Here is a 22,883-nt window from a genome sequence, read left to right on the forward strand (position 1 = left end):
AGGCACTGAACACCTCCCATCAACACTGCGGGACTGAACACCTTCCTTCAACACTTAGGGACTGAACACCTTCCTTCAACACTGAGGGACTGAACACCTTCCTTCAACACTGAGGGACTGAACACCTTCCTTCAACACTGAGGGACTGAACACCTTCCTTCAACACTGAGGAACTGAACACCTTCCTTCAACACTGAGGTACTGAACACCTTCCTTCAACACTGAGGGACTGAATACCTTCCTTCAACATTGAGGGACCGAACACTTTCCTTCAACACTGAGGGACTGAGCACCTTCCTTCAACACTGAGGGACTGAGCACCTTCCTTCAACACTGATGGACTGAACACCTTCCTTCTATACTGAGGGACTGAACACCTTCCTTCTACACTGGACACCTCTCTTCAACACTGAGGGACTGAACACCTTCCTTCTACAGTAAGGGACCGAACACCTTCCTTCAACACCGAGAGACTGAACACCTTCCTTCTACACTGAGGGACTGAACACCTTCCTTCAACACTGAGGGACTGAACACCTTCCTTCAACACCGAGGTACTGAACACCTCTCTTCAGCACTGAGATACTGAACACCTCTCTTCAACACTGACGTATTGAACACCTCCCTTCAACACTGAGGGACTGAACACCTTCCTTCAACACTGATGGACTGAATACCTTCCTTCAACACTGAGGCACTGAACACCTCCCTTCAACACTGAGAGACTGAACACCTTCCTTCAAAACTGAGGCACTGAACACCTTCCTTCAACACTGAGGCACTGAACACCTCCCTTCAACACTGAGGGACTGAACACCTTCCTTCATCACTGAGGTACTGAACACCTCTATTCAACACCGAGGTACTGAACACCTTCCTTCAACACTGAGGGACTGAACACCTTCCTTCAACACTGAGGTACTGAACACCTCTCTTCAACATTGATGTACTGAACACCTTCCTTTAACACTGAGGGACTGAACACCTTCCTTCAACAATGTGGGACAGAACACCTTCCTTCATCATTGAGGTACTGAACACCTTCCTTCAACACTGAGGCACTGAACACCTTCTTTCAACAATGTGGGACTGAACACCTTCCTTCAAGGCTAATGGAACCTTAAAAAGAACCTTAGAAAACTTACCTAACCTTATTATAATAAGCACAATTTATTTTAGCCTAATCAAACTAAATACATTTTATATAAGTTTACAATAATTTAGTATTAAACAAACAAAATGAAATATAATTTTTCGCTAGGTTCAAAATGATTTTTGCGAAATTATTGCATACAAAAGTTTTCATTTGCCTTATTCGGCAAGAAGAACGTTGCTATTTAAGCCAAAATCGCAAGTTTTATCTATTCGGCAAAAATCATTCTGAACCTGAAGAAAAAAATAAATATTTCATTTTGTTTTTTATTTAATTATTGTAAAACTATCTAAAACATATTTAGTTTGATTAGGCTAAATTAAATTGCGCTTGTTATAATAAGGTTAGGTAAGATTTTATTACGATAAACTTTATAAACTTTATCAACTTTATAAACCATAGGTGATGTTAGTCTAGGGGAGTTTTAGGGAGAATTATTCTCCAGTAGTATCGTAATAAGGATATAAGGATTATTATTATTATAATCAAGGGGGAAACGCTAAACCCGTAGGATTATACAGCGCCTGGGGGGGGGGATGTGGAAGGCATTCAGGCTTAATTCGGGGAACTGGAGCACAGATCCAATTCCCTAAATCAAGAGCCCCTCACCAACATCAAGGAACCTTCCTTGAGGGGAGGGTTATAAGGAGATCGAAAAAACTTTGTAAAATGTATCTTTAACCCGTAAATGGTCCAAACGTATATATACGTTTTTTCAACATCTGAAAGTATGTAAAAAAATGTAGATCTTCTTTTTTGTTTTACATTTGAAAACGTGTGAAAAAAAAAACTTTTATCTACATTTTTTTTGTTACATTTGAAAATATTTAAAAAAAAGTAGATCTACTTTTGTAGCGCTACGAGTTTGAACGTCGATCTGTTTGGACCGTTTAAGGGTTTTAATATAAAGTAGATATCGTTAGAGACGTAAGGTATTTAGTTGTACCTTTTTCTTAATTATACATTAGCAGACTATATACTCCACTTATAAATTAAGAAAACCTTCATTCTTAGCTGACTGGACCTTTAATATACAGTTGAACGAAAGGTTACATCATCCTCTATGTTCTAAGGATATTAGGCTGTTGACTTTGGAAACTTGAAGTCTCTACACACGACAACTTCTATATAATGAAAATTCCATAATTTCTGGTGACTTTAGCGAATAAAGCTCTAGACCAAATTATTATTATTATTATAATCAAAAAGAAGCGCTAAGCCACAAGGACTATACAGCGCTGATTCTAGACCAAATGCTTCACCGTTTAGATTAAAAGGAGTAAGCCATGAAGACCTTCTCTATACCGAGAGAGGAGCTGTAGTGCTTCATCTACCCCACTCACACCTGACGTCAGCTGGCGTCAGGTGAGTGGTGTATTATTATTATTATTATTATAATCAAGGGGGAAGCGCTAAACCCGGAGGATTATACAGCGCCTGGGGGGGGGATGTGGAAGGCATTCAGGCTTAATTCGGGGAACTGGAGCACAGATCCAATTCCCTAAATCAAGAGCCCCTCACCAACATCAAGGAACCTTCCTTGAGGGGGTGTGAGTGGTGTAGAGGTGAGGCCAGACAAACATAATTGGTCGTTACCCATTTCCTCACCAGAATAATTATATACACATGTAATGAAAAATAGGAAACATGAAAATGAATATTTATTATTATAAAGCTGATTACTCTCGTTTTAGCATTTAACAATGGTAATCGCAATGTAATATTAGAAAGATGAACAAATATGAGACATAATGTGATAACTGTATCTCGGCGTAACAGTTTTCTAAGGTTCTTTTGGTACGAAATTATTAATTTTTACAATAATATAAATGAAAAAAAATTGTCTTTAAACGTACTGGAGAAAATTTTAGAAAAGTTAATTTTAACTTAGTTTTTGGTGATTGACCAATTTTACCTATTCGGCACGATATATATATATATATATATATATATATATATATATATATATATATATATATATATATATATATATATATATATATATATATATATATATATATATATGTCGTGCCGAATATGTAAAACTGGTCAATTAGCAAGAACTCATTTAAAATTAAGTCCTTTCTAAAATTTTATCTTATACGTTTAAAGATATATTTTTTTCATTATTGTTGATGTAAAAATTTATAATTTTGCACCAAAAGGAACTTAGAAAACTGACCTAACCTTATTATAACAAGAACAATTTATTTTAGCCTAACCCAACTAAATATATTTTAGATTTGTTTACAATAATTTAATACTAAACAAACACAGCGAAATATATTTTTTTCGTTAGGTTCAGAATGATTTTAGCGAAATTATTGCATACACAAATTTTCACTTGTCCTATATGGCAAGATGAACGTTGCTATTTAAGCCAAGATTGCAAGTTCTGCCTATTCGGCACGACATATATATATATATATATATATATATATATATATATATATATATATATATATATATATATATATATATATATATATATATATATGTCGTGCCGAATATGTAAAACTGGTCAATTAGCAAGAACTCATTTAAAATTAATTCCTTTCTAAAATTTGATCTTATACGTTTAAAGATATATTTTTTTCATTAATGCTGATGTAAAAATTTATAATTTTGCACCAAAAGGAACTTAGAAAACTTACCTAAGCTTATTATAACAAGCGCAATTTATTTTAGCCTAACCCAACTAAATATATTTTAGATTTGTTTACAATAATTTAATACTAAACAAACACAGTGAAATATATTTTTTTCGTTAGGTTCAGAATGATTTTGGCGAAATTATTGCATACACAAATTTTCACTTGTCCTATATGGCAAGATGAACGTTGCTATTTAAGCCAAGATCGCAAGTTCTGCCTATTCGGCACGACATATATATATATATATATATATATATATATATATATATATATATATAGATATATATATATATATATATATATATATATATTAATATGATAATTTTTATTCATTTACATTAGAATTAAAATAAATTTGGTTTTAAAATGCAACAATAAATGGTGTAGATAAGTATGAGAGAATATTTTAAGTACGATACCCTGCTTAAGATCAGTGTTGCAGTGTTGCAGTGTTGCAGTGTTGCAGTGTTAGAGCCGAGTATTAGCGGTTATTACTTGAGACGAGGGCGTCAGTAAGTTATGTTTCATTCATCATCTGTTAAACAAGTTGTGAGTTGCAAGTCATCTATACTGGGTGAATGAATTACGTAAAGTGATATCTGTTTGCGTGAGTGTCTATCTGTTTGTATGTTTGCACTCACTCATTCTCTCTCTCTCTCTCTCTCTCTCTCTCTCTCCCCCCTTCAGTTGCACCCCTCAAGGAAGGTTCCTTGATGTTGGTGAGGGGCTCTTGATTTAGGGAATTGGATCTGTGCTCCAGTTCCCCGAATTAAGCCTGAATGCTTCCACATCCCCCCCCAGGCGCTGTATAATCCTCCGGGTTTAGCGCTTCCCCCTTGATTATAATAATAATAATAATAATCCTTCAGTTGCCTAAAAAATTTAGTCCTTAATTATCACACATTCTGGAGGCTTTTATTTAAAATATATTTACTAAACTGGCTTAATTTATTCAGCTGATAAGAATGAGTGTCTCTGTAACTGTATTTGTTCCTGTAACTGTATTTGTGTTTGTATCTGTATTTGTGTTTGTATCTGTATCTGATTGTAAGTATTTGTGTGAAATTAGAGCTGAGAGCGCCTGTATTCTTGTGCTGCCTGAATATAACTCTGTAGAGCTGAAGAAACTGTATGTGTGTAGAGCTGAGGTAGTTTTGTATACAGAGTTGAGGATAACTGTGTGTGCAAAGCTGAGGATAACTGTGTGTGCAGAGCTGAGGATAACTGTGTGTGCAGAGCTGAGGATAACTGTGTATGCAGAGCTGAGGATAACTGTGTGTGCAGAGCTGAGGATAACTGTGTGTGCAGAGCTGAGGATAACTGTGTGTGCAGAGCTGAGGATAACTGTGTATGCAGAGCTGAGGATAACTGTGTATGCAGAGCTGAGGATAACTGTGTGTGCAGAGCTGAGGATAACTGTGTATGCAGAGCTGAGGATAACTGTGTGTGCAGAGCTGAGGATAACTGTGTGTGCAGAGCTGAGGATAACTGTGTGTGCAGAGCTGAGGATAACTGTGTGTGCAGAGCTGAGGATAACTGTGTGTGCAGAGCTGAGGATAACTGTGTGTGCAGAGCTGAGGATAACTGTGTGTGCAGAGCTGAGGATAACTGTGTATGCAGAGCTGAGGATAACTTTGTGTGCAGAGCTGAGGATAACTTTATATGCAGAGCTGAGGATAACTTTGTATGCAGAGCTGAGGATAACTGTGTATGCAGAGCTGAGGATAACTGTGTATGCAGAGCTGAGGATAACTTTATATGCAGAGCTGAGGATAACTTTATATGCAGAGCTGAGGATAACTTTGTATGCAGAACTGAGGATAACTGTGTGTGCAGAGCTGAGGATAACTGTGTATGCAAAGCTGAGGATAACTGTGTATGCAGAGCTGAGGATAACTTTGTATGCAGAGCTGAGGATAACTTTGTATGCAGAGCTGAGGATAACTCTGTCTGTGCAAAGATGAGGATAATTGTATCTATGAAGAGCTCAAGATAACTGCATACTTAGAGCTGAGAATAATTGTATGTATCTAAAGCTAAGGATAAATACATGTGTTTATAGCTGAGGTAACTGTGTGCAGAACTGAGGATAACTATTTGTGTAGTGGTGAGGATAACTGTGTTTGTGTAGTGGTGAGGATAACTGTGTTTGTGTAGTGGTGAGGATAACTGAGTTTGTGTAGTGGTGAGGATAACTGTGTTTGTGTAGTGGTGAGGATAACTGTGTAAAGCTGAGGATAACTGTGTCTACATAGAGCTAAGAATAACTGTATATAGAGCTGAGGATAACTGTGTATAGACCTGAGGATAGCTGTGTATTGAGCTGAGGATATTATCACTGTAACCTTCAGTAATATTAATAATAGATATCAAGAAGTTTAAAGCCCTAAATTATGTCAAAAAAATGTGAGCTTTACGTAAATCCAGGCATGCGCACATGCGCACATTCACATGCACACATATACATGCGCACATATACATACGCACACACACATGCACACATGTGTGTCTCAGAGTGGGGACACAGAAACTAGGGGTCACAATTGGAAGTAGAAGACTCAGATGAGTCAGAGGGATGTTATGAAGTATTTCATCAGTCACAGAGTTGTCAGGAAGTGGAATAGTCTGGGAAGTGACGTAGTGGAGGCAGGAACCATACATAGTTTTAAGACGAGGTTTGATAAAACTCATGGAGCAGGCAGAGAGAGGACCTAGTAGAGATCAGTGAATAGGCGGGGCCAGGAGCTATGAATCTACCCCTGTAACCACAAGTAGGTGAGTACACATACACACTTGCAAACATACGCATGTACACATATACACATGCACTCATATACACATATATGCACACGCATAACAAACATATACACATGCACACGTATACACATATACACACATACATACACAAACATACAGTAAACACATGCTTACACTAATGAAAAACAGCCAGTACCGTATTCGAGATGGACTGTAAGACTGGGGTCGACACTGTACCTCACAAGAGTCTGGGACAAGAGCTAGAAGACCAGGTAGGAAAAATATGGAAAGCTCTTTAAGTGGATCAAGGCTATCAAGCAGGAAGGAAACGAGTTATTGTCCTGGATGTGGCTTCAGAATGGGAAAGTGAGACTAGTCGGGTTCCACAAGGGTCAGTAATTGGTTCAGGAATGTTTCTTGTGTATGTGAACGATATTACAGAGGAAATCGTGTCTGAGGTGTCCCAGTTCGCAGATGATGTGAAACTAAACGAGGTTACAAACAGGAGCAGGCCATGAGAGGCTACAAATGGTTCTTTATAAACTGTGAGATTGGATTGACAAGTGGCTATCAGAATATAACCCAAGCAGATGCAAAGTTGTGATTACTGGGGAAGGGCAAAGTCAACCCGAAATAGTATACAAGAGAAGGACCTCGGAGTGAACATAGCTCCGAGCATCTCACCTGAGACACACATCAAGCGAGTATACTGCAGCTAACACCAGACTGGCAGTTCTAAGGGCAGTTTTCAGGAACCTCAACAAGAAGGCATTCACGACCTTATACATGACATATGTCAGGGCCGTCCTGGAGTATGCAGCGCCAGTATGGAACCTTCATCTGATAGAGCATGTAAAGAAGCTGAAAAACAGGTGCACAGGTTTGCAGCAAAACTCCTCCCATGCGCAGACATAAGAACATAAGAAAGAAGGAACACTGCAGCAGGCCTGTTGGCCCATACTAGGCAGCTCCTTCACAAATCCATCCCACTAATAGGATACTTGCCCTCATAAGAACATAAGAAAGAAGGAACACTGCAACAGTCCTACTGGCCTATACGAGGCAGCTCCAATTCTCCCACCGGCTTAAGCCAATGTCTTGACATAGTGAGGTCAGACACGTCACTTAAGGGAGGAGCAGTGCATCCGACCTAGTAGCACAAGCTAGTCAGGTCCAACTCACACCCACCCACACCCACTCATGTATTTATCCAACCTATTTTTAAAACTACACAACGTCTTAGCGTCTATGGCGGTACTCGGGAATTTGTTCCACTCATCCACAACTCTATTACCAAACCAATGCTTTCCTATATCCTTCCTGAATCTGAATTTTTCCAATTTACAGCCATTGCTGCGAGTCCTGTTTATGTTAAATATTTTTATCACGCTATTTACATCCCCTTAATTAATTTCTGTTTTCCGTTTATACACCTCAGTCATATGCCCTTAAGTGTATGCCTTTCGAGAGAGTGCAGATTCAGGGATCTCAGTCTATCCTCATAGGGAAGATTTCTGATACATGGGATCAACTTTGTCATCCTCCTTTGTACGTTTACCAGTGCATTTATATCCATTCTGTAATACGGTGACCAGAACTGTACAGCATAAACTAAATGAGGCCTAACCAAGGATATATAGAGTTGAAGAACAACCTGAGGACTTCTATTATTTATACTTCTTGTTATAAAGCCAAGGATTCTGTTAGCTTTATTGCGAACACTTATGCACTGTTGTCTTGGTTTTAGATTACTACTAACCAGAACTTCTAAATCCTTTTCGCAATCCGTAATATTAAGATCTACATTATTTAGTTTATATGTGGCATGGTTATTTTCCTGTCCAACATTTAGAACTCTGCATTTGTCAATATTAAACTGCATTTGCCACTTCTCCGACCATTGCATCAGTCTATTCAAATCATCCTGGAGTGCTCTAATGCCCTCATTAGAATGAATTGGACGGCGTATTTTGGTGTCATCAGCAAATTTACTTATGTCGCTATTTATTCCCTCATCTATGTCGTTTATGTAGATTGTGAGCAACAAGGGGCCCAACACTGACCCCTGAGGAACACCGCTTGTGACGTGTCCCCATTCTGATTTCTCCCCATTTATGCAAACTCTCTGCTGCCTATTCGTCAACATGCTTCAACCCAAGAAGAAATTTCTCCTATTCCGTGTGCCTTAAGTTTCCTCAATAGTCTCTGATGTGGAACTCTATCGAAAGCCTTACTGAAGTCCATACACAATTGCAGAGACACTGCTTTCAGAGATCACAAGGTTCGTCAACAATTCCTTGGCTGGTCTGATTCCTGATGAAATTAGACCTTTCGTTTTTGGTGCAACACTTTGTGCACTTAAAAAGAAGGATGGAGGAATTCGGCCAATTGCAGTAGGCAACACGTTACGCCGCCTCGTATCCAAAGCTACTGTCAGAAGTATTCGTGCACAGGCATAATCTATTCAGTACCATGATCTACCTCCTCAAATACCTTAGTGAAGACAGTAAATTCGTAAGACAGGAACGCCCCTTTGTAAAACCGTGCTGAGATTCATTAATCAATTTATGCCTTTCTAGATGGCTACGAATTGCTTCGGCAATTATTGATTCCATAAATTTTCCCACTATGGAGGTAAGGCTTATTGGTCTATAGTTCGAAGCCAAGGACCTGTCACCTGCCTTGTAAATAGGTATTACATGTGCCATTTTCCACTTATCAGTCACTATGCCAGTTTGCAGTGATATGTTGAAAAGATTAGTCAAAGGTATGCTAAGTTCCTCTTTACATTCCTTTAATACCCTTGCAAACAGTTCATCAGGACCTGGGGATTTGTTAGGTTTTAATTTCTCTATTTGTCTGAGAATCATATCACTAGTTACCGCAATCGTGCATAGTTTATCGTCCTGTTCTACATAATCTATTATTTCTGGAATTTCGCTAATATTTTCCTGAGTAAAAACTGAGAGGAAGTAAGTATTGAAAAATTCACACATATCCTTATCACTGTCAGTGATCTGGACTGAGTTACTCTTAAGCGGGCCTATCTTGTCCCTAATCTTACTTCTGTATGCCTGAAAGAACCCTTTTGGGTTAGTCTTCGAATCCCTTGCGACCTTAGCCTCATAAGCCCTTTTTGCTTTTCTTATTTCTTTTTTTTATTTCTCTCTTTAATTGAATATATTGATTTTTTAACTGCCTCTTCCCTCTTTTGATACGCCTGTATATGCCTCTCTTCTGACCAATGAGATGTTTTAATCTATTGCTCCTCCATTTGGGATCATTTTTGTTAGATCTAATTTCCCTACTCGGAACAAAAGTTGTCTGGGCAGCTAGAACTATGCTCTGAAAAACGTCATATTGGCAGCCAAGATCACCTACCTGACCCATAGTCAGGACATTTCAATTTAACCCACCCAGGTAATTTTTCAGTCCCATGAAATCGGCCAAGCGAAAGTCTGGGACAAAGATTTGATTGCCGTTATCCGGGTAACTCCATGATATATTGAAACTTAGTGATTTGTGATCACTTTCACAAAGCTCATCATTAACCTCAAGATTATTAACTAGCGAGTCTTTGTTGGCAAGAACCAAGTCAAGTAGACTGTTTCCTCTAGTTGGTTCTGTCACAAACTGTTTTAAAAAGCAATTCTGAACCGTATCAAGAAAGTCACTAGACTCAAGATTTCATGTCACATTGTTCCAATCAATTTGTCTAAAGTTAAAATCTCCCATTAACACAACATTTTCATATCTAGATGCCTTATGAATTTCGTCCCATAACAGCTTACTGCCCTCCCTATCAAGGTTTGGGGGCCTATAAATCACGCCCAAAATTGACTTTCCACGACCGTCGAGAAACTGTAGCCAAACAGATTCTGTGTCCGATGTTTCTAATCTTATATCTTGTCTAGTACAACAATTTAAATTATCTCTGACATACATCGCCACACCACCACCCTTCCTGTTGACCCTACCAGTGTGGAATAGTCTATAACCCTGTATGTTGCATTCAGAAGGCATTTCTCTATCTTTCAAGTTGAATCAGGTCTCTGTTATAGGTATGATATCTGTATTATCTGCACTTGCAAGTAATCTTAGCTCATCTATCTTATTTCTTAGACTCCTATTATTTGTATAGTAAACCTTAAAGGAGCTAGTCACTCTTTGCCCTCTAGTATCTCTCTTGATCAATTGATTTGTCTTTACTAGCAACTTTATTTTGAATATTGTCTTTTAAACATATCCCTGAGGTATCCTGGTTATATCTGCTGTTTTCTACCCTAGTACTGCAGCCTGATTGTTTCCCACAGACACCCATACCTCTATAATCTATCAGTTTAAAGTCTTAGACATGTCACCAATAACTCCTCAATCGAACTGGCTAATGCAACTGCTCCAGCCCAAAGAGAGATGAACCCCATCCCTTGCATACATATCATGTTTGCCATAAAATATGTCCCAGTTATCAATGAATATACGCAAATATACGCACACACAAGCAAACATACAAGCGCACATACACACCCACGTACCTATGCGCGCAGTATTAGGTGACTAGTACAAAATTTGCATTTCAAAAAAAATCCGCATTTAGAAGAGGACCCTTATGACGATGTTTCTTTCCGTCACCGTTGTGAGGCCACAGCTAGGGCTAGAAAAGTAGAGAAGGCCATAAACGGAGAAGAATGGAATGATACTATTCCTTTTTGCCCTATCTTTTCTTCCAGTGGTTCTGCCTCCCATCTTGGATGGCCTGAACTCTCACCTCTTGGTTCTTTTTCCCTGCTTACCTCCATCACTCATAAGATTTTATCGAACGTGTTCGGCCACATCCCATCTCTAAGATGCAGAGTCTTGATGTTGAGCCTCTCTTTACTGATGTTCCTCTTGATGACGTTCTTAGTTTTCTTAGAATGAAGGCCAGTAAGCGGTTATTTCATCGCTCCATACCTAAGAATGTCTTTCTTGAATTTATTCGTCTTTGTATGGGCTATTTTACCTTTCAAGATCAGTTTTATTCTCAAACTTTAGGTGTTGCTATGAGCTTTCCTCTATCACCTGTCCTTGTTAATCTTTACATGGAGTACTTAGAAATTATATTTCTTCCCATTGTTGATGTAAATCCTCTCTAGCTTTGCTATGTAGATATCTTTGTTCTTTGGTCACAAATCTGATCTCTACGAGCTTTTCTTGATGCTCTTAACAATGTTGCTTCTTCTAGCAAGTTCAAAGCTGAATGAGATCTGGTTCTCTACTTCCTTTTCTTGATGTTCATATACACCGCTTTTCTTTTTTCATTTATCGTAAGCCTATGCATAGTGGGATGCACATTCATTGCTTTTCTTACCATGTGCCTTCTGTTAAGAAAAGTGTATTTGTTATTCTCTTCCTTTGTGCCTTCCGTATTTGTGACCCTCAGTTTCTCGACTCTGAAATCTCCACTCGTAACTGTTCATAAACTCTGTCTAGTCTCATGCTGCAGGGACTTCTCTCCTGTGAAATCCCCTCTTCTAGGTCTTCCCTATAATTCTGTTCTACAATATTTTAACTTGGTTTTCGTCAAACTAATAAATTTCGCAAATTTTGTCCGTACTTGTCTTCCAGTCACTGATCCTTCTTTAATCTAATCTGTTTCCATTTCCTCCTATCTTCTCCAGTACTTTGATGTAACTGGCTGCTCCCTTTCTGTGTTCGCCTTGCCGACACCATCAATGCTCTTTTCTGTAATGTCAGAGATCATTGCCATTCTATTAACTCGTCCTCTGCTATCTGTTCTTCTAGCCTTTAAAGACGCTATTTTATTGAATCAGCTTTTGTACACAACTTTCCTAACATGAATCTTATTCCCGCTTAGCTTCTGTAGATACCTACCGTCTCAACACCTTGTCAAAAGCTCTAACCTTCAGAACACGCGTGACTTGACCTTTGCCTCCTGTCCCCACTCTTCTTCTACCTTGCCTTCCTTGTGTTCTGACCTTACTTTTTCTTGTTTTCGTTTTTTCCCCTACACTGGACCAGTTGACCTACTGCAGCTCTTCTCTGTTAAAGTGCTGAGATACTTCGGTCTTTACTGTAACTCATTACTGTTACTAGTCCTGCCTGGCGTAGGCCAGTACATCTCCGATAGTGCTCCTCTGTTATTATGTTCTTTTGTACTACTTTTGTACTATTACTAATGGTGCTGCTACTGTTACTACCACTACTACTGCTGCTACTACTATTATTACTACTATTAATACTATTGCTGCTACTACTACTATTAATGCTACTACTTCTGCTACTGCCATTACTACTACAAATTCATTCACTCCTAATGCACTCTATACCAGCACTTCTATCACTACTACTACTACTACTACTACTACTACTACTACTACTACTACCTTATTACCACAATTTCTATATATATATATATTTGCCCGTCAGGGAAAACTAAACCTTTAAGTATCAGGTGGAGAGGGAATTTTGTTACCTCTACTACTATTACTAAGACTGTCGCTAATTCTACTCCCACCACTATTACTACACTACTACTACTACTACTACTACTACTACTACTACTACTACCACCAAGTCAAGGACTGGGCAGCTGGGGCGTTGACCCCCGGAACACCCTCCAGGTAGACTCCAGGTACGTAGAAACCACCACTAAGATTTCTACAGCTATTACTACTACTACCACCACGACCATTAGTTCTGTCTTCTTCGCTAACCTACCGTAAGATCTGGCATTCTTTATTTTTCTAGCCTCAGTTGTAAGTTGATAATGGTCCAGCGTAGACCCAAACAACGTCATAAGTGCGGTGCTCTTCGTCAATTATTACAGTCACGGTACTGCGACTTTTTATTCTTCAAAATTTACATTTATGGCAAATTTCGATAGTCTTTATATAAATTTTTCTCTCGCATTGTATCTAGACATAACCAGATTACCTTTTTTTTTATTTAACCGTTAACGGCCGCTTCCACAAATCGTATTTCCCAATTAGTTTTGCAGAGTTATTGTCATGGAGAAGCTTAATTAACGCCAAGAGATCGAACATCGTTGTAGGAATGGTAGGCAATGAGGGTTGATGTAAAGGAGGTTACTTCTGTTTTCCTGAATCAAGAACCCTTCACCAGCATCAAGGCGTTCGTCTTGCAGGATCTAACGTTTTAAGAATCTCCCTGATGTAGTGTTGAACAATAGTGGTGAACTTTATTGACACAGCAACCCAGTTTACCCCACCAGACATCTGATCCGCCCTATTAAACGTGAATAAATTATCAACAATTACCACTAGTCTTTACAAAGGTTAATCACATCACTTTTATTTCTCCTTCACTGTATCTTACAGCTGTCACAACACTTCACATCTGGACAACTGGACAAGTACTATACAGGACCCCAGGTAACCTAAATATATATATGTATATATATATATATATATATATATATATATATATATATATATATATATATATATATATAAATATATATATATATATATATATATATATATATATATATATATATATATATATATAAATATATATATATATATATATATATATATATATATATATATATATATATATATATATATATATATATATATATATATATATATATATATATATATTTGTACATACATATATATAATCTGTGTATGTTTGTGACATGGATGAAGGGCTCTTGATCTCAAGAATTGGAGCAGTTTAACCTTCTTTTAGATCACTTGCAATTCCTCAACGGCAATATAAGGTTTGCACGTTCCTCGTAGATATAATAAAAATAACAATAACAATAATAATAATAATAATAATAATAATAATAATAATAATAATAATAATAATAATAATAATAATCGTGAGTGGTGACAAATTATATGTCGGGTCAACCCATAATACGTCAACTCATCATCGTTGTCTCAACTAAACGATGATTATCAACCCAAGAATACTGCCAACTCATCAACGCCGTAATAAGAAAATGCCAGTTATACATCCAGGAAATCAACAACTCATCAACGCTGTAATAAGGAAACGATGATCATAAATTATGGGATTATTTATAGGATAACATCACCTCAATGTGGTGATGTTATTCTCAGGGGATGGAGACAGTGTGAAGGAGAGCTAGTGATGGAGACAGTGTGAGGGAGAGCTGGTGATGGAGACAGTGTGAGGGAGAGCTGGTGATGGAGACAGTGTGAAGGAGAGCTAGTGATGGAGACAGTGTGAGGGAGAGCTGGTGATGGAGACAGTGTGAGGGAGAGCTAGTGATGGAGACAGTGTGAAGGAGAGCTAGTGATGGAGACAGTGTGAGGGAGAGCTGGTGATGGAGACAGTGTGAGGGAGAGCTGGTGATGGAGACAGTGTGAAGGAAAGCTGGTGATGGAGACAGTGTGAGGGAGAGCTGGTGATGGAGACAGTGTGAGTGAGAGCTGGAAATGGAGACAGTTTGAGGGAGAGCTGATAATAGAGACAGTGTGAGTGAAAGCTGGTGATGGAGTCAGTATGAGGGAGATGTGGATGAATGGTTCAGAGAACCGACATGTTGTTGAATTAGACACATGCGCAACTCTTGGGTATCTTTATTGAGGAAACGTTTCGCCACACAGTGGCTTCATCAGTCCATACAAAGGAGAAACTTGAAGAACAGGAGGAGAATGAGGTAATCAGTCCCTCAGCCTTGGGTCAATGTGGTCAGTCCATCAATCTTGAATAGAATACGGCATATGAGCGGAGAAGCAGCTTATAAACCGTAGACAGGTGAGGGGCAGCAGTTGTAGGTGGTGTCACATTTGTCCAATGTGGAAGTAGGTCGTGCCCAAGGGTTAGGCAAGTGAAGAATTCTCAAGTATTAAGATCCCAAGAAGTTGCAGTGTCTGACAGGATTGTGGATGAATGGTTCAGAGAACCGACATGTTCTTCAAGTTTCTCCTTTGTATGGACTGATGAAGCCACTGTGTGGCGAAACGTTTCCTCAATGAAGATACCCAAGAGTTGCACATGTGTCTAATTCAACAACAGTATGAGGGAGAGCTGGTGATGGAGACAGTGTGAGGGAGAGCTGGTGATGGAGACAGTATGAAGGAGAGCTGGCGATGGAGGCAGTTTGAGGGAGAGCTGGTGATGGAGACAGTTTGAGGAAGAGGTGGTGATGGAGACAGTGTGAAGGAGTCCTTCAGTGTCTTAAGTATGTCTACTTTCAATCATTATCAACATCTTCTCTCCTTGATTGGCTTTCAACTGCCTTCCGTTGTATTAATGTTGGTAGAATTACCGACAATGTATTAGGTGAAAGGACACAAGTGTAACTAATGTGACATTTTATTGCGGCAACGTTTCGCTCTCCTGGAGAGTTGACAAACCGTAACGCCTTGACAAAGCTCCTGGAGAGCGAAACGTTGCCACAATAAAATGTCGCATTAGTTGCACTTGTGTCCCTCTACCTAACATATTTTCTTCTGAGACTCCCAGAGCACTGTGTCATCTGTAGACACAGAATCTGATCATCACCGCTAAATATTGGAGTAATCATATTTAATATTAAAACTTCTTGCTATCGCTCTAGGATTCGCTGCTATTACATTCTTGTCTAACACATTCCACAGCTTTAGCGACATTCTTCTCTAACACTGAACTGATGCAAAACATTCTTCTTCTCTTCATCCACTAACATGATTTTCTTAATTGTAAGATCTTTTCACAGCTCTCAACACTTTACTATCTGTTCCATACATTTATGGCACCTCTATTTGTTGCAGTTTATAGGGAGTGTGACAGCTTATGCTGTATCGAGCTCTATAACACAAACCACAAAGCATCCATATCCGGAGACCGGTAATATGACTCCCAATCAATTTCACTCCCGGCAATCTCAATCTCCACATACAAAATCAATATTAAAAAGCATTTCAAACTTTAATATTTATGAATGACAAATTCCAGTTAAGTACAGATTTCTTGATACTGGAGAACTTTCCCAACAGTCTGATAATGGCGAAAATGACTCAAATAGATTACTCAGGTTTATACACAAAAAACAAATAACCTTCACGTAAGAAAGAGAAAAGCTTATGACGACGCTTCAGTCCGACTTGGACCATTTACAAGTCACACTAACAAGATTATTTACACATCTTCTAGACGAGACACAAACAACGTACATTCAATTGCATTTAAAGCGATTAGAACTAGGTCATGCATTGAATATACATCTTTCTCAAGATATATATAGAAAGGAAGTTGAGACTGGATTGATGCAATTGATTGTTGCGAGAAGCTCGTAAAGCACCGATGAGGACCACCTACTACCTCAAGAAGTTTTATTTTTATTATGAAATGTTTTTCAGTGGATGAACAGTTATTCCTGTGTTACTTATTGACATTTGGAATGGCTATAACACAACAGAACGAGACACAAGAGACATTACTCAATTAGGATACTTGTTGAAAGAGACGTATCGCCACTTGTGGTTGTATCAGTCCTGGCAATATCATTAGGATTGATAAAAACCACAGATACGCCTTCTCCGATGTCTTTACTCTGTATCTTATTCCCACAATCTGTCGGTATTAACATACCTGTACTTGTACAGAACAAGATACACTTCTCACCACCACCACCTCATAATAATAATAATAATAATAATAATAATAATAATAATAATAATAATAATAATAATAATCTTTATTTCTACAAGTACAAAGTATACAGGCCTAGCTGAGCATTTCGGGCAAATTAGGTCATTTTTTTCCTCAGGATGCGACCCACACCAGTCGACTAACACCCAGGTACCCATTTTACTGATGGGTGAACATGGACAACAGATGTGTTAAGGAAACACGTCCCCTCACATAGGCCAGTAGGTCTGTTGCAGTGTTCCTTCTTTCTTATGATCTTATGTTCTTTTGTAATGTTTTCCAGCCGTAGCGGGGATCCAACCAAGAACCTCAGTGAGTGAGCTGTGTGCGCCAGCAATCGAGGTACGGGACGAGTGAGACACATGCAAGAGTCAGGCACTTAGAGATAATGAAACTTGAATGCTGTTCATGTGTCTCATTCATGTACTTGAATGACATGCATATGAATTATAAAACTAAAACTTAAAGTGACACCATAATAGTCTTCAAAACTAAGTTATGTGATCGCATCCCAAGTTTTGGAAATGAACTGCAGCTGTGAAAACGAGAATACTTGGTACAAGACACTTCAGTCTGAATGAGGTGAGTTCAAAGAAGGGGAAAAAAGGGGTGAAGCATAAAGACTTGAATGAACGGCTGTTGCAGGCTCTTCTTGCTGGTTGTCTTCCAGAGAAGACCAGCGTCATTAACGAGTACCAGTTCACGACCTGCGTCAAAGTTTACCATATTGTGTTAATGTTACGTCTAATATTTTTATATTTTTAATAAATATTTCAGATGCTTCTTAAATGTTTTTATTAAAAGTTTTAAATAATTGTTTCTTTGAATGGTTTTATTAAGCGTTTTACGTGTTTATATAATAAAATATTTATATGATAAAATGTTAAAGGTTTTAAATAAATGTTTCTTTAAATGGGTTTATTAAGCGTTTTATGTATTTATAATAAATAATAAAATAAATATGTCAAACAAATGTTTTTGTTAAATTTAAAATTATTTTTTTAAATAAAAGTTTTATGTTTTCCATGAACATTTAGATAAATTAATGTTAATTTCATGTGAGTGAAATTATAGTGAGGTAAATGACTAAACAAAAATTACTTGAGTACTTTTGATACAAATCTTGGTAATGGATGCCACCAAGTGGTTCGAAACATACGCGAGTGTCACGGGAGCAAAACATCGTCTAAGAAATGTGTCCTAGTCTCTGCTCATTTGTCTTTTATACCTGAGCTGCGTCACGTCAATAAGACATAATACTGTCTTTGTTTTTTTTTATCGAGAAAAAATAATAAAATCCATGGTGGGCGAAACATCTTCTAAATAAAATTCCATCAACTAATACTGTGTTTTAAGAGGCTGCCTGATTTTTTTTCTTCCCCCAATTTTTCGATTTTATTTCGCTCGTAACTCGAGAAAGCTTCATCCAATCGGCTTCAAATTTTCAACACATATGTACTGTAACGAGGACTAAATTCCTGGAACAACTGTCATGTTCACGCGCTCTATGATCTAAGTTGCTGAAACCATTTCCAACATCCTGGAACTGCTCTGACAGCTTCCAAAATTCTCAGTGGTGGAGTTTCTAACGCTGACGAAAGGTGCCAAAAAATACGATGACGGTGGAGAATGAAATTCAGATGTGAAGGAGCTGTAGATTTCACGATTTAATGTGTAAAATAGTGTGGAAGTTTATTCATGTTAAATTACGTAATATAAGCTTCAGTTTACGCCTTCTGAACGACTTCAGTATTTAATGGCTAATGTTAGGGACAGGAGAGTAATTATTAAGTTTTGTTTCCGTCCTGGCACATTTGTTGAGGTATTACAATAGTTAAAACAAATTTGGAATAGCTGGAATCCGTGCCATAACTGGAGAATAACTCATCTGATCGGCTTCAAATTTTCACCACTGGTGTGGCATCCTGAACACAAGACAGAAGCTGGCACTGAGTGGCATAAGATCCAATCTACCAGTTTTATTGACTAAATTGTGATATTCATTTTATATTCAGTAACTAATGAATGCTTCTTATGACCGTCTTTAAAATATTATTGACGATAATAATAAGGATTGTACCCCATAAATTTAGCCTGGATTGGTCTTTAAAATTGAATTTTTAATGAGATACTAAATAAACTGGGAATCTTTGGAATCTTTTCAATTACTGAAAAATGTTCTTTTTGATCGGATTCAGACTTTTACCATTGGTGGGTTCTATTAAAACCCACTTTGTCACTCTCAGATGTATAAATTTTAATTTGCCAGTTTTATTAAGTAAATTGTTTAATATGTAATAACTAGTGAATGCGTCTTCTGATCAGCTTCAAACCCTGAGTGCTGGTGTATCTTCATAAGAAGTATATCTATATTAATTTTTTGACCTGTATGGGTGAGAATTTGTCATTTTTTTTTTTTGGTAAATTTGATCAAATTGAGTTTTTCAAAAAAGTATAAGTAAAATATTTTTTTTCACAGGATTGCATAGAATTTTAGACAATGTAAATATGAAAAATAAACTAAAAAAAAAAAAATCCGCTGATTTGTAGCGTGTCAAAGGTTAACGAGGGGAAACTTTCCTATTTTCGGAACATTTGCAGCAACATTTTCGTTTGCTTTCCCACAAATTTTCGTTTATTGCTCGAGAACTCCTTATCCTATGGACTTTAAAAATGTTAACAATTGTGTTATGTATCTTAGGCAAGATTCATTGGACTGTTTGCCTGCGTAAATGACAATGAACAATGCTACAAAGGCCGTTCCCGTATTTTTGTTTCTGTGAGATTACCCGTGAAAAAGCTCCTTTGATCGGCCATTTTGTCACTTTTAACCTGGAAATACACTGTCTGGTACTAATTTACCTTACTATTGTCCCTCTTGATGCTGGTGAGGGGCTTTGGATCCAAGGAATTGAACTTGTCTTCCCTTTCTTTGAATTTGAATACTTCCCATTTTACAGGGGGCTATAGGACCCCATACGGGTTTAGAGCTTTCATCTTATTACAACATAACAATTGCGAACGGCGTCAGTCTTCAATGGCTGATGCATGGTATGAAATGGGTGGATCATTTCAATGGTTTAGGCTGTGTAGGTATAATTTTTTTGGATACTGTGCAGTGACTGGAAAATACAACTTTCAGTCAGCTTTAAACTTATGGTGCTCATGAGTTTTCCTGCAGCAGTGGGGACAGCAGTGGGGACAGCAGTGGGGACAGCAGTGGGGACAGCAGTGGGGACAGCAGTGGGGACAGCAGTGGGGACAGCAGTGGGGACAGCAGTGGGGACAGCAGTGGGTTTCTTAGTGTCAACTGGGAGTCCAGTGTATTAATAGTTGTGAACATGACTCACGAAATCGTAATGACACGATTGCAAACAAACCATACCCCGGCCGGGATTGAACCCGCGGTCAGAGAGTCTCAAAACTCCAGCCCGTCTAGTGGCTAACGCGACGGGCTGGAGTTTTGAGACTCTCTGACCGCGGGTTCAATCCCGGCCGGGGTATGGTTTAATAGTTGTGTATTAGTAGCGTGTCAGTGTTGGCACTATTCTGTATTCTCAATCATTTTATATTTGGTAGAGTAGCCAAGACAGTCGACAGACAGCTGTGAGGTATCTGTTGGCAGGTCAGAATGTATTATTAAACCCTTCACATTACGCTGTGAAGTCGTTTCGTTACATAACTTTGATCTTGATGTATACACAAATAACCCGCACATAAAAGAGAGAAGCTTACGACGACGTTTCGGTCCGACTTGGACCATTGACAAAGTCACACTAACAGAGGTGGAGCAGGACGGCTATATATAGGCAGGAAGAGGTGGTAGTAGTAGTAGTAGTACAAGAATTGTATATAATACCGACAGGATGAAATTAAGACACATGCACAACACCCGGGCATCCCCATCATGTGTCTTAATTTCATCCTGTCGGTATTATATACAATTCTTGTACTACTACTACTACTACTACTACTACTACCACCTCTTCCTGCCTATATATAGCCGTCCTGCTCCACCTCTGTTAGTGTGACTTTGTCAATGGTCCAAGTCGGACCGAAACGTCGTCGTAAGCTTCTCTCTTTTATGTGCGGGTTATTTGTGTATTGTTCCAGTCACGGTATTGTGCCTTTTTGTTATTTATCTTGATGTATGTTTATCTAGCAGCGTTTTTTCCCATTAATTGTCTTCATTAAGTAGCCAACTTTCTTCAAATATCTTAAATTTTAGGTACCTTCTAAATGTCGATTTTCCTCATTGTCACCATTGTCACCACAACATTCCACAAAAGTTCTTCTCTCCTGCACCTGTCCTCATTTAGCCAAAAATCCTTTCTGAAAACTGAATTTGCATTCCAGCTAAACCCAAGCCCCACCTGACAGTTTCATCATTTATTTTCTCTATCCATCTTTCCTTCAACAAGCTGCTTATAACTTTCAACGATTTTTTTCAATAAACTGCTCATAAATTTCTACAATATTTCTTCAAAAATTGCTAATGACGCTCAACAATTTTTCTTCTTTAATTCATTCATTTAAGCTTAATATTTACTTAATGATACCATTCTACTTGTATTCTGTCTTCCACTTATTCCTACTCTAGCAGATGGTGACTAATCATACTCAGACACACTCGTCAACTCCTCAACCTTTGATCAACTGATACAGTCCAACACACTACCCTCTTTACATTCTCCCTCATACTATGTATATATGTTCTTCTTGTCATATAAATTTCTTACTAACATTCCCTTTCATTTATATAAGCCAATTAAAGGTCCCAAATGACCATCTGAACGAAGCACTTCAGAACTGATAGCTACATCTTCCACAAGTGTCCAACTTCGGCAGTAGTCTCCCGAAACTATTATTCTTTTACCTTCAGATGTGCAGAAACTTACTTTTACCCACTTTTCACATCTCACATTTGTTCTGAGCCACCTATACACTTTTTGAAGTTAAACATCACCTCCCATTCTTTTTATACTCCCTCTATGTTTAGTGAATTTAATTTTCACATCTTTAGCTCTCATTTTCTCAGCTACTCCTAACTTCATTTCTTTCACTCCTCCCTTTTAACTATCTCATCCGTAGCTGTACTTCTGCTCAGTACCAGAACATCCAGTTTTCTCCTGTTTACTACATCATTAATCAGCTCTTTGTAAACATTTTCTTAACATTATATCCATGAACATTCCAGAAGTCAAACGATTTTTTCCAGAATGGGCGATAACCACCTTCTAGTTCCATGCTTTTGAATCACCTACGATGCCTGGTACTACAATGTGTATTAATCTATGTTCTCCCAAACTTATGTGGATATGTACATAATCTAACATGTGAATACCATAAAAAATCCGTGCCTAAACTTCCTTTCATATACTTTTTTTTTATTTTCCTGTTTATGTTGTAAAGAACAAGACAGGTTCAGATAATGGAACACGTTGAGGTGTTCCGCCTCAACAACTCTCCACACACACACACACACACACACACACACACACACATACACACACACACATATACATACATAAGAAAGAAGGAACACTGCCTATTGACCCATGCGGAGCAGGTCCATGTCCCCCCCCCCCCGAATTAGCCCAATGACCCCCCCCCCCACCGGATGAGTCCAATGACCCACCCAGTCTGGTCACCTCCACTCAAGGATGGAGCACTGCACCAGACCC

The 22,883-nt window shown here is 38.2% G+C and overlaps 1 protein-coding gene across 1 annotated transcript in view; it reads right to left on the reverse strand.

The window, feature by feature from the left end:
* The window catches only part of grh (grainy head), an 893,472-nt gene that overhangs the window by 781,476 nt on the left and 89,113 nt on the right, over positions 1-22,883 (reverse strand). The gene's annotated exons all lie outside the window — the stretch shown is intronic.

Source organism: Cherax quadricarinatus, chromosome 34 (assembly GCF_038502225.1).
Source record: "Cherax quadricarinatus isolate ZL_2023a chromosome 34, ASM3850222v1, whole genome shotgun sequence".
In the NCBI taxonomy this organism is placed as follows: Eukaryota; Metazoa; Arthropoda; class Malacostraca; order Decapoda; family Parastacidae; genus Cherax; species Cherax quadricarinatus.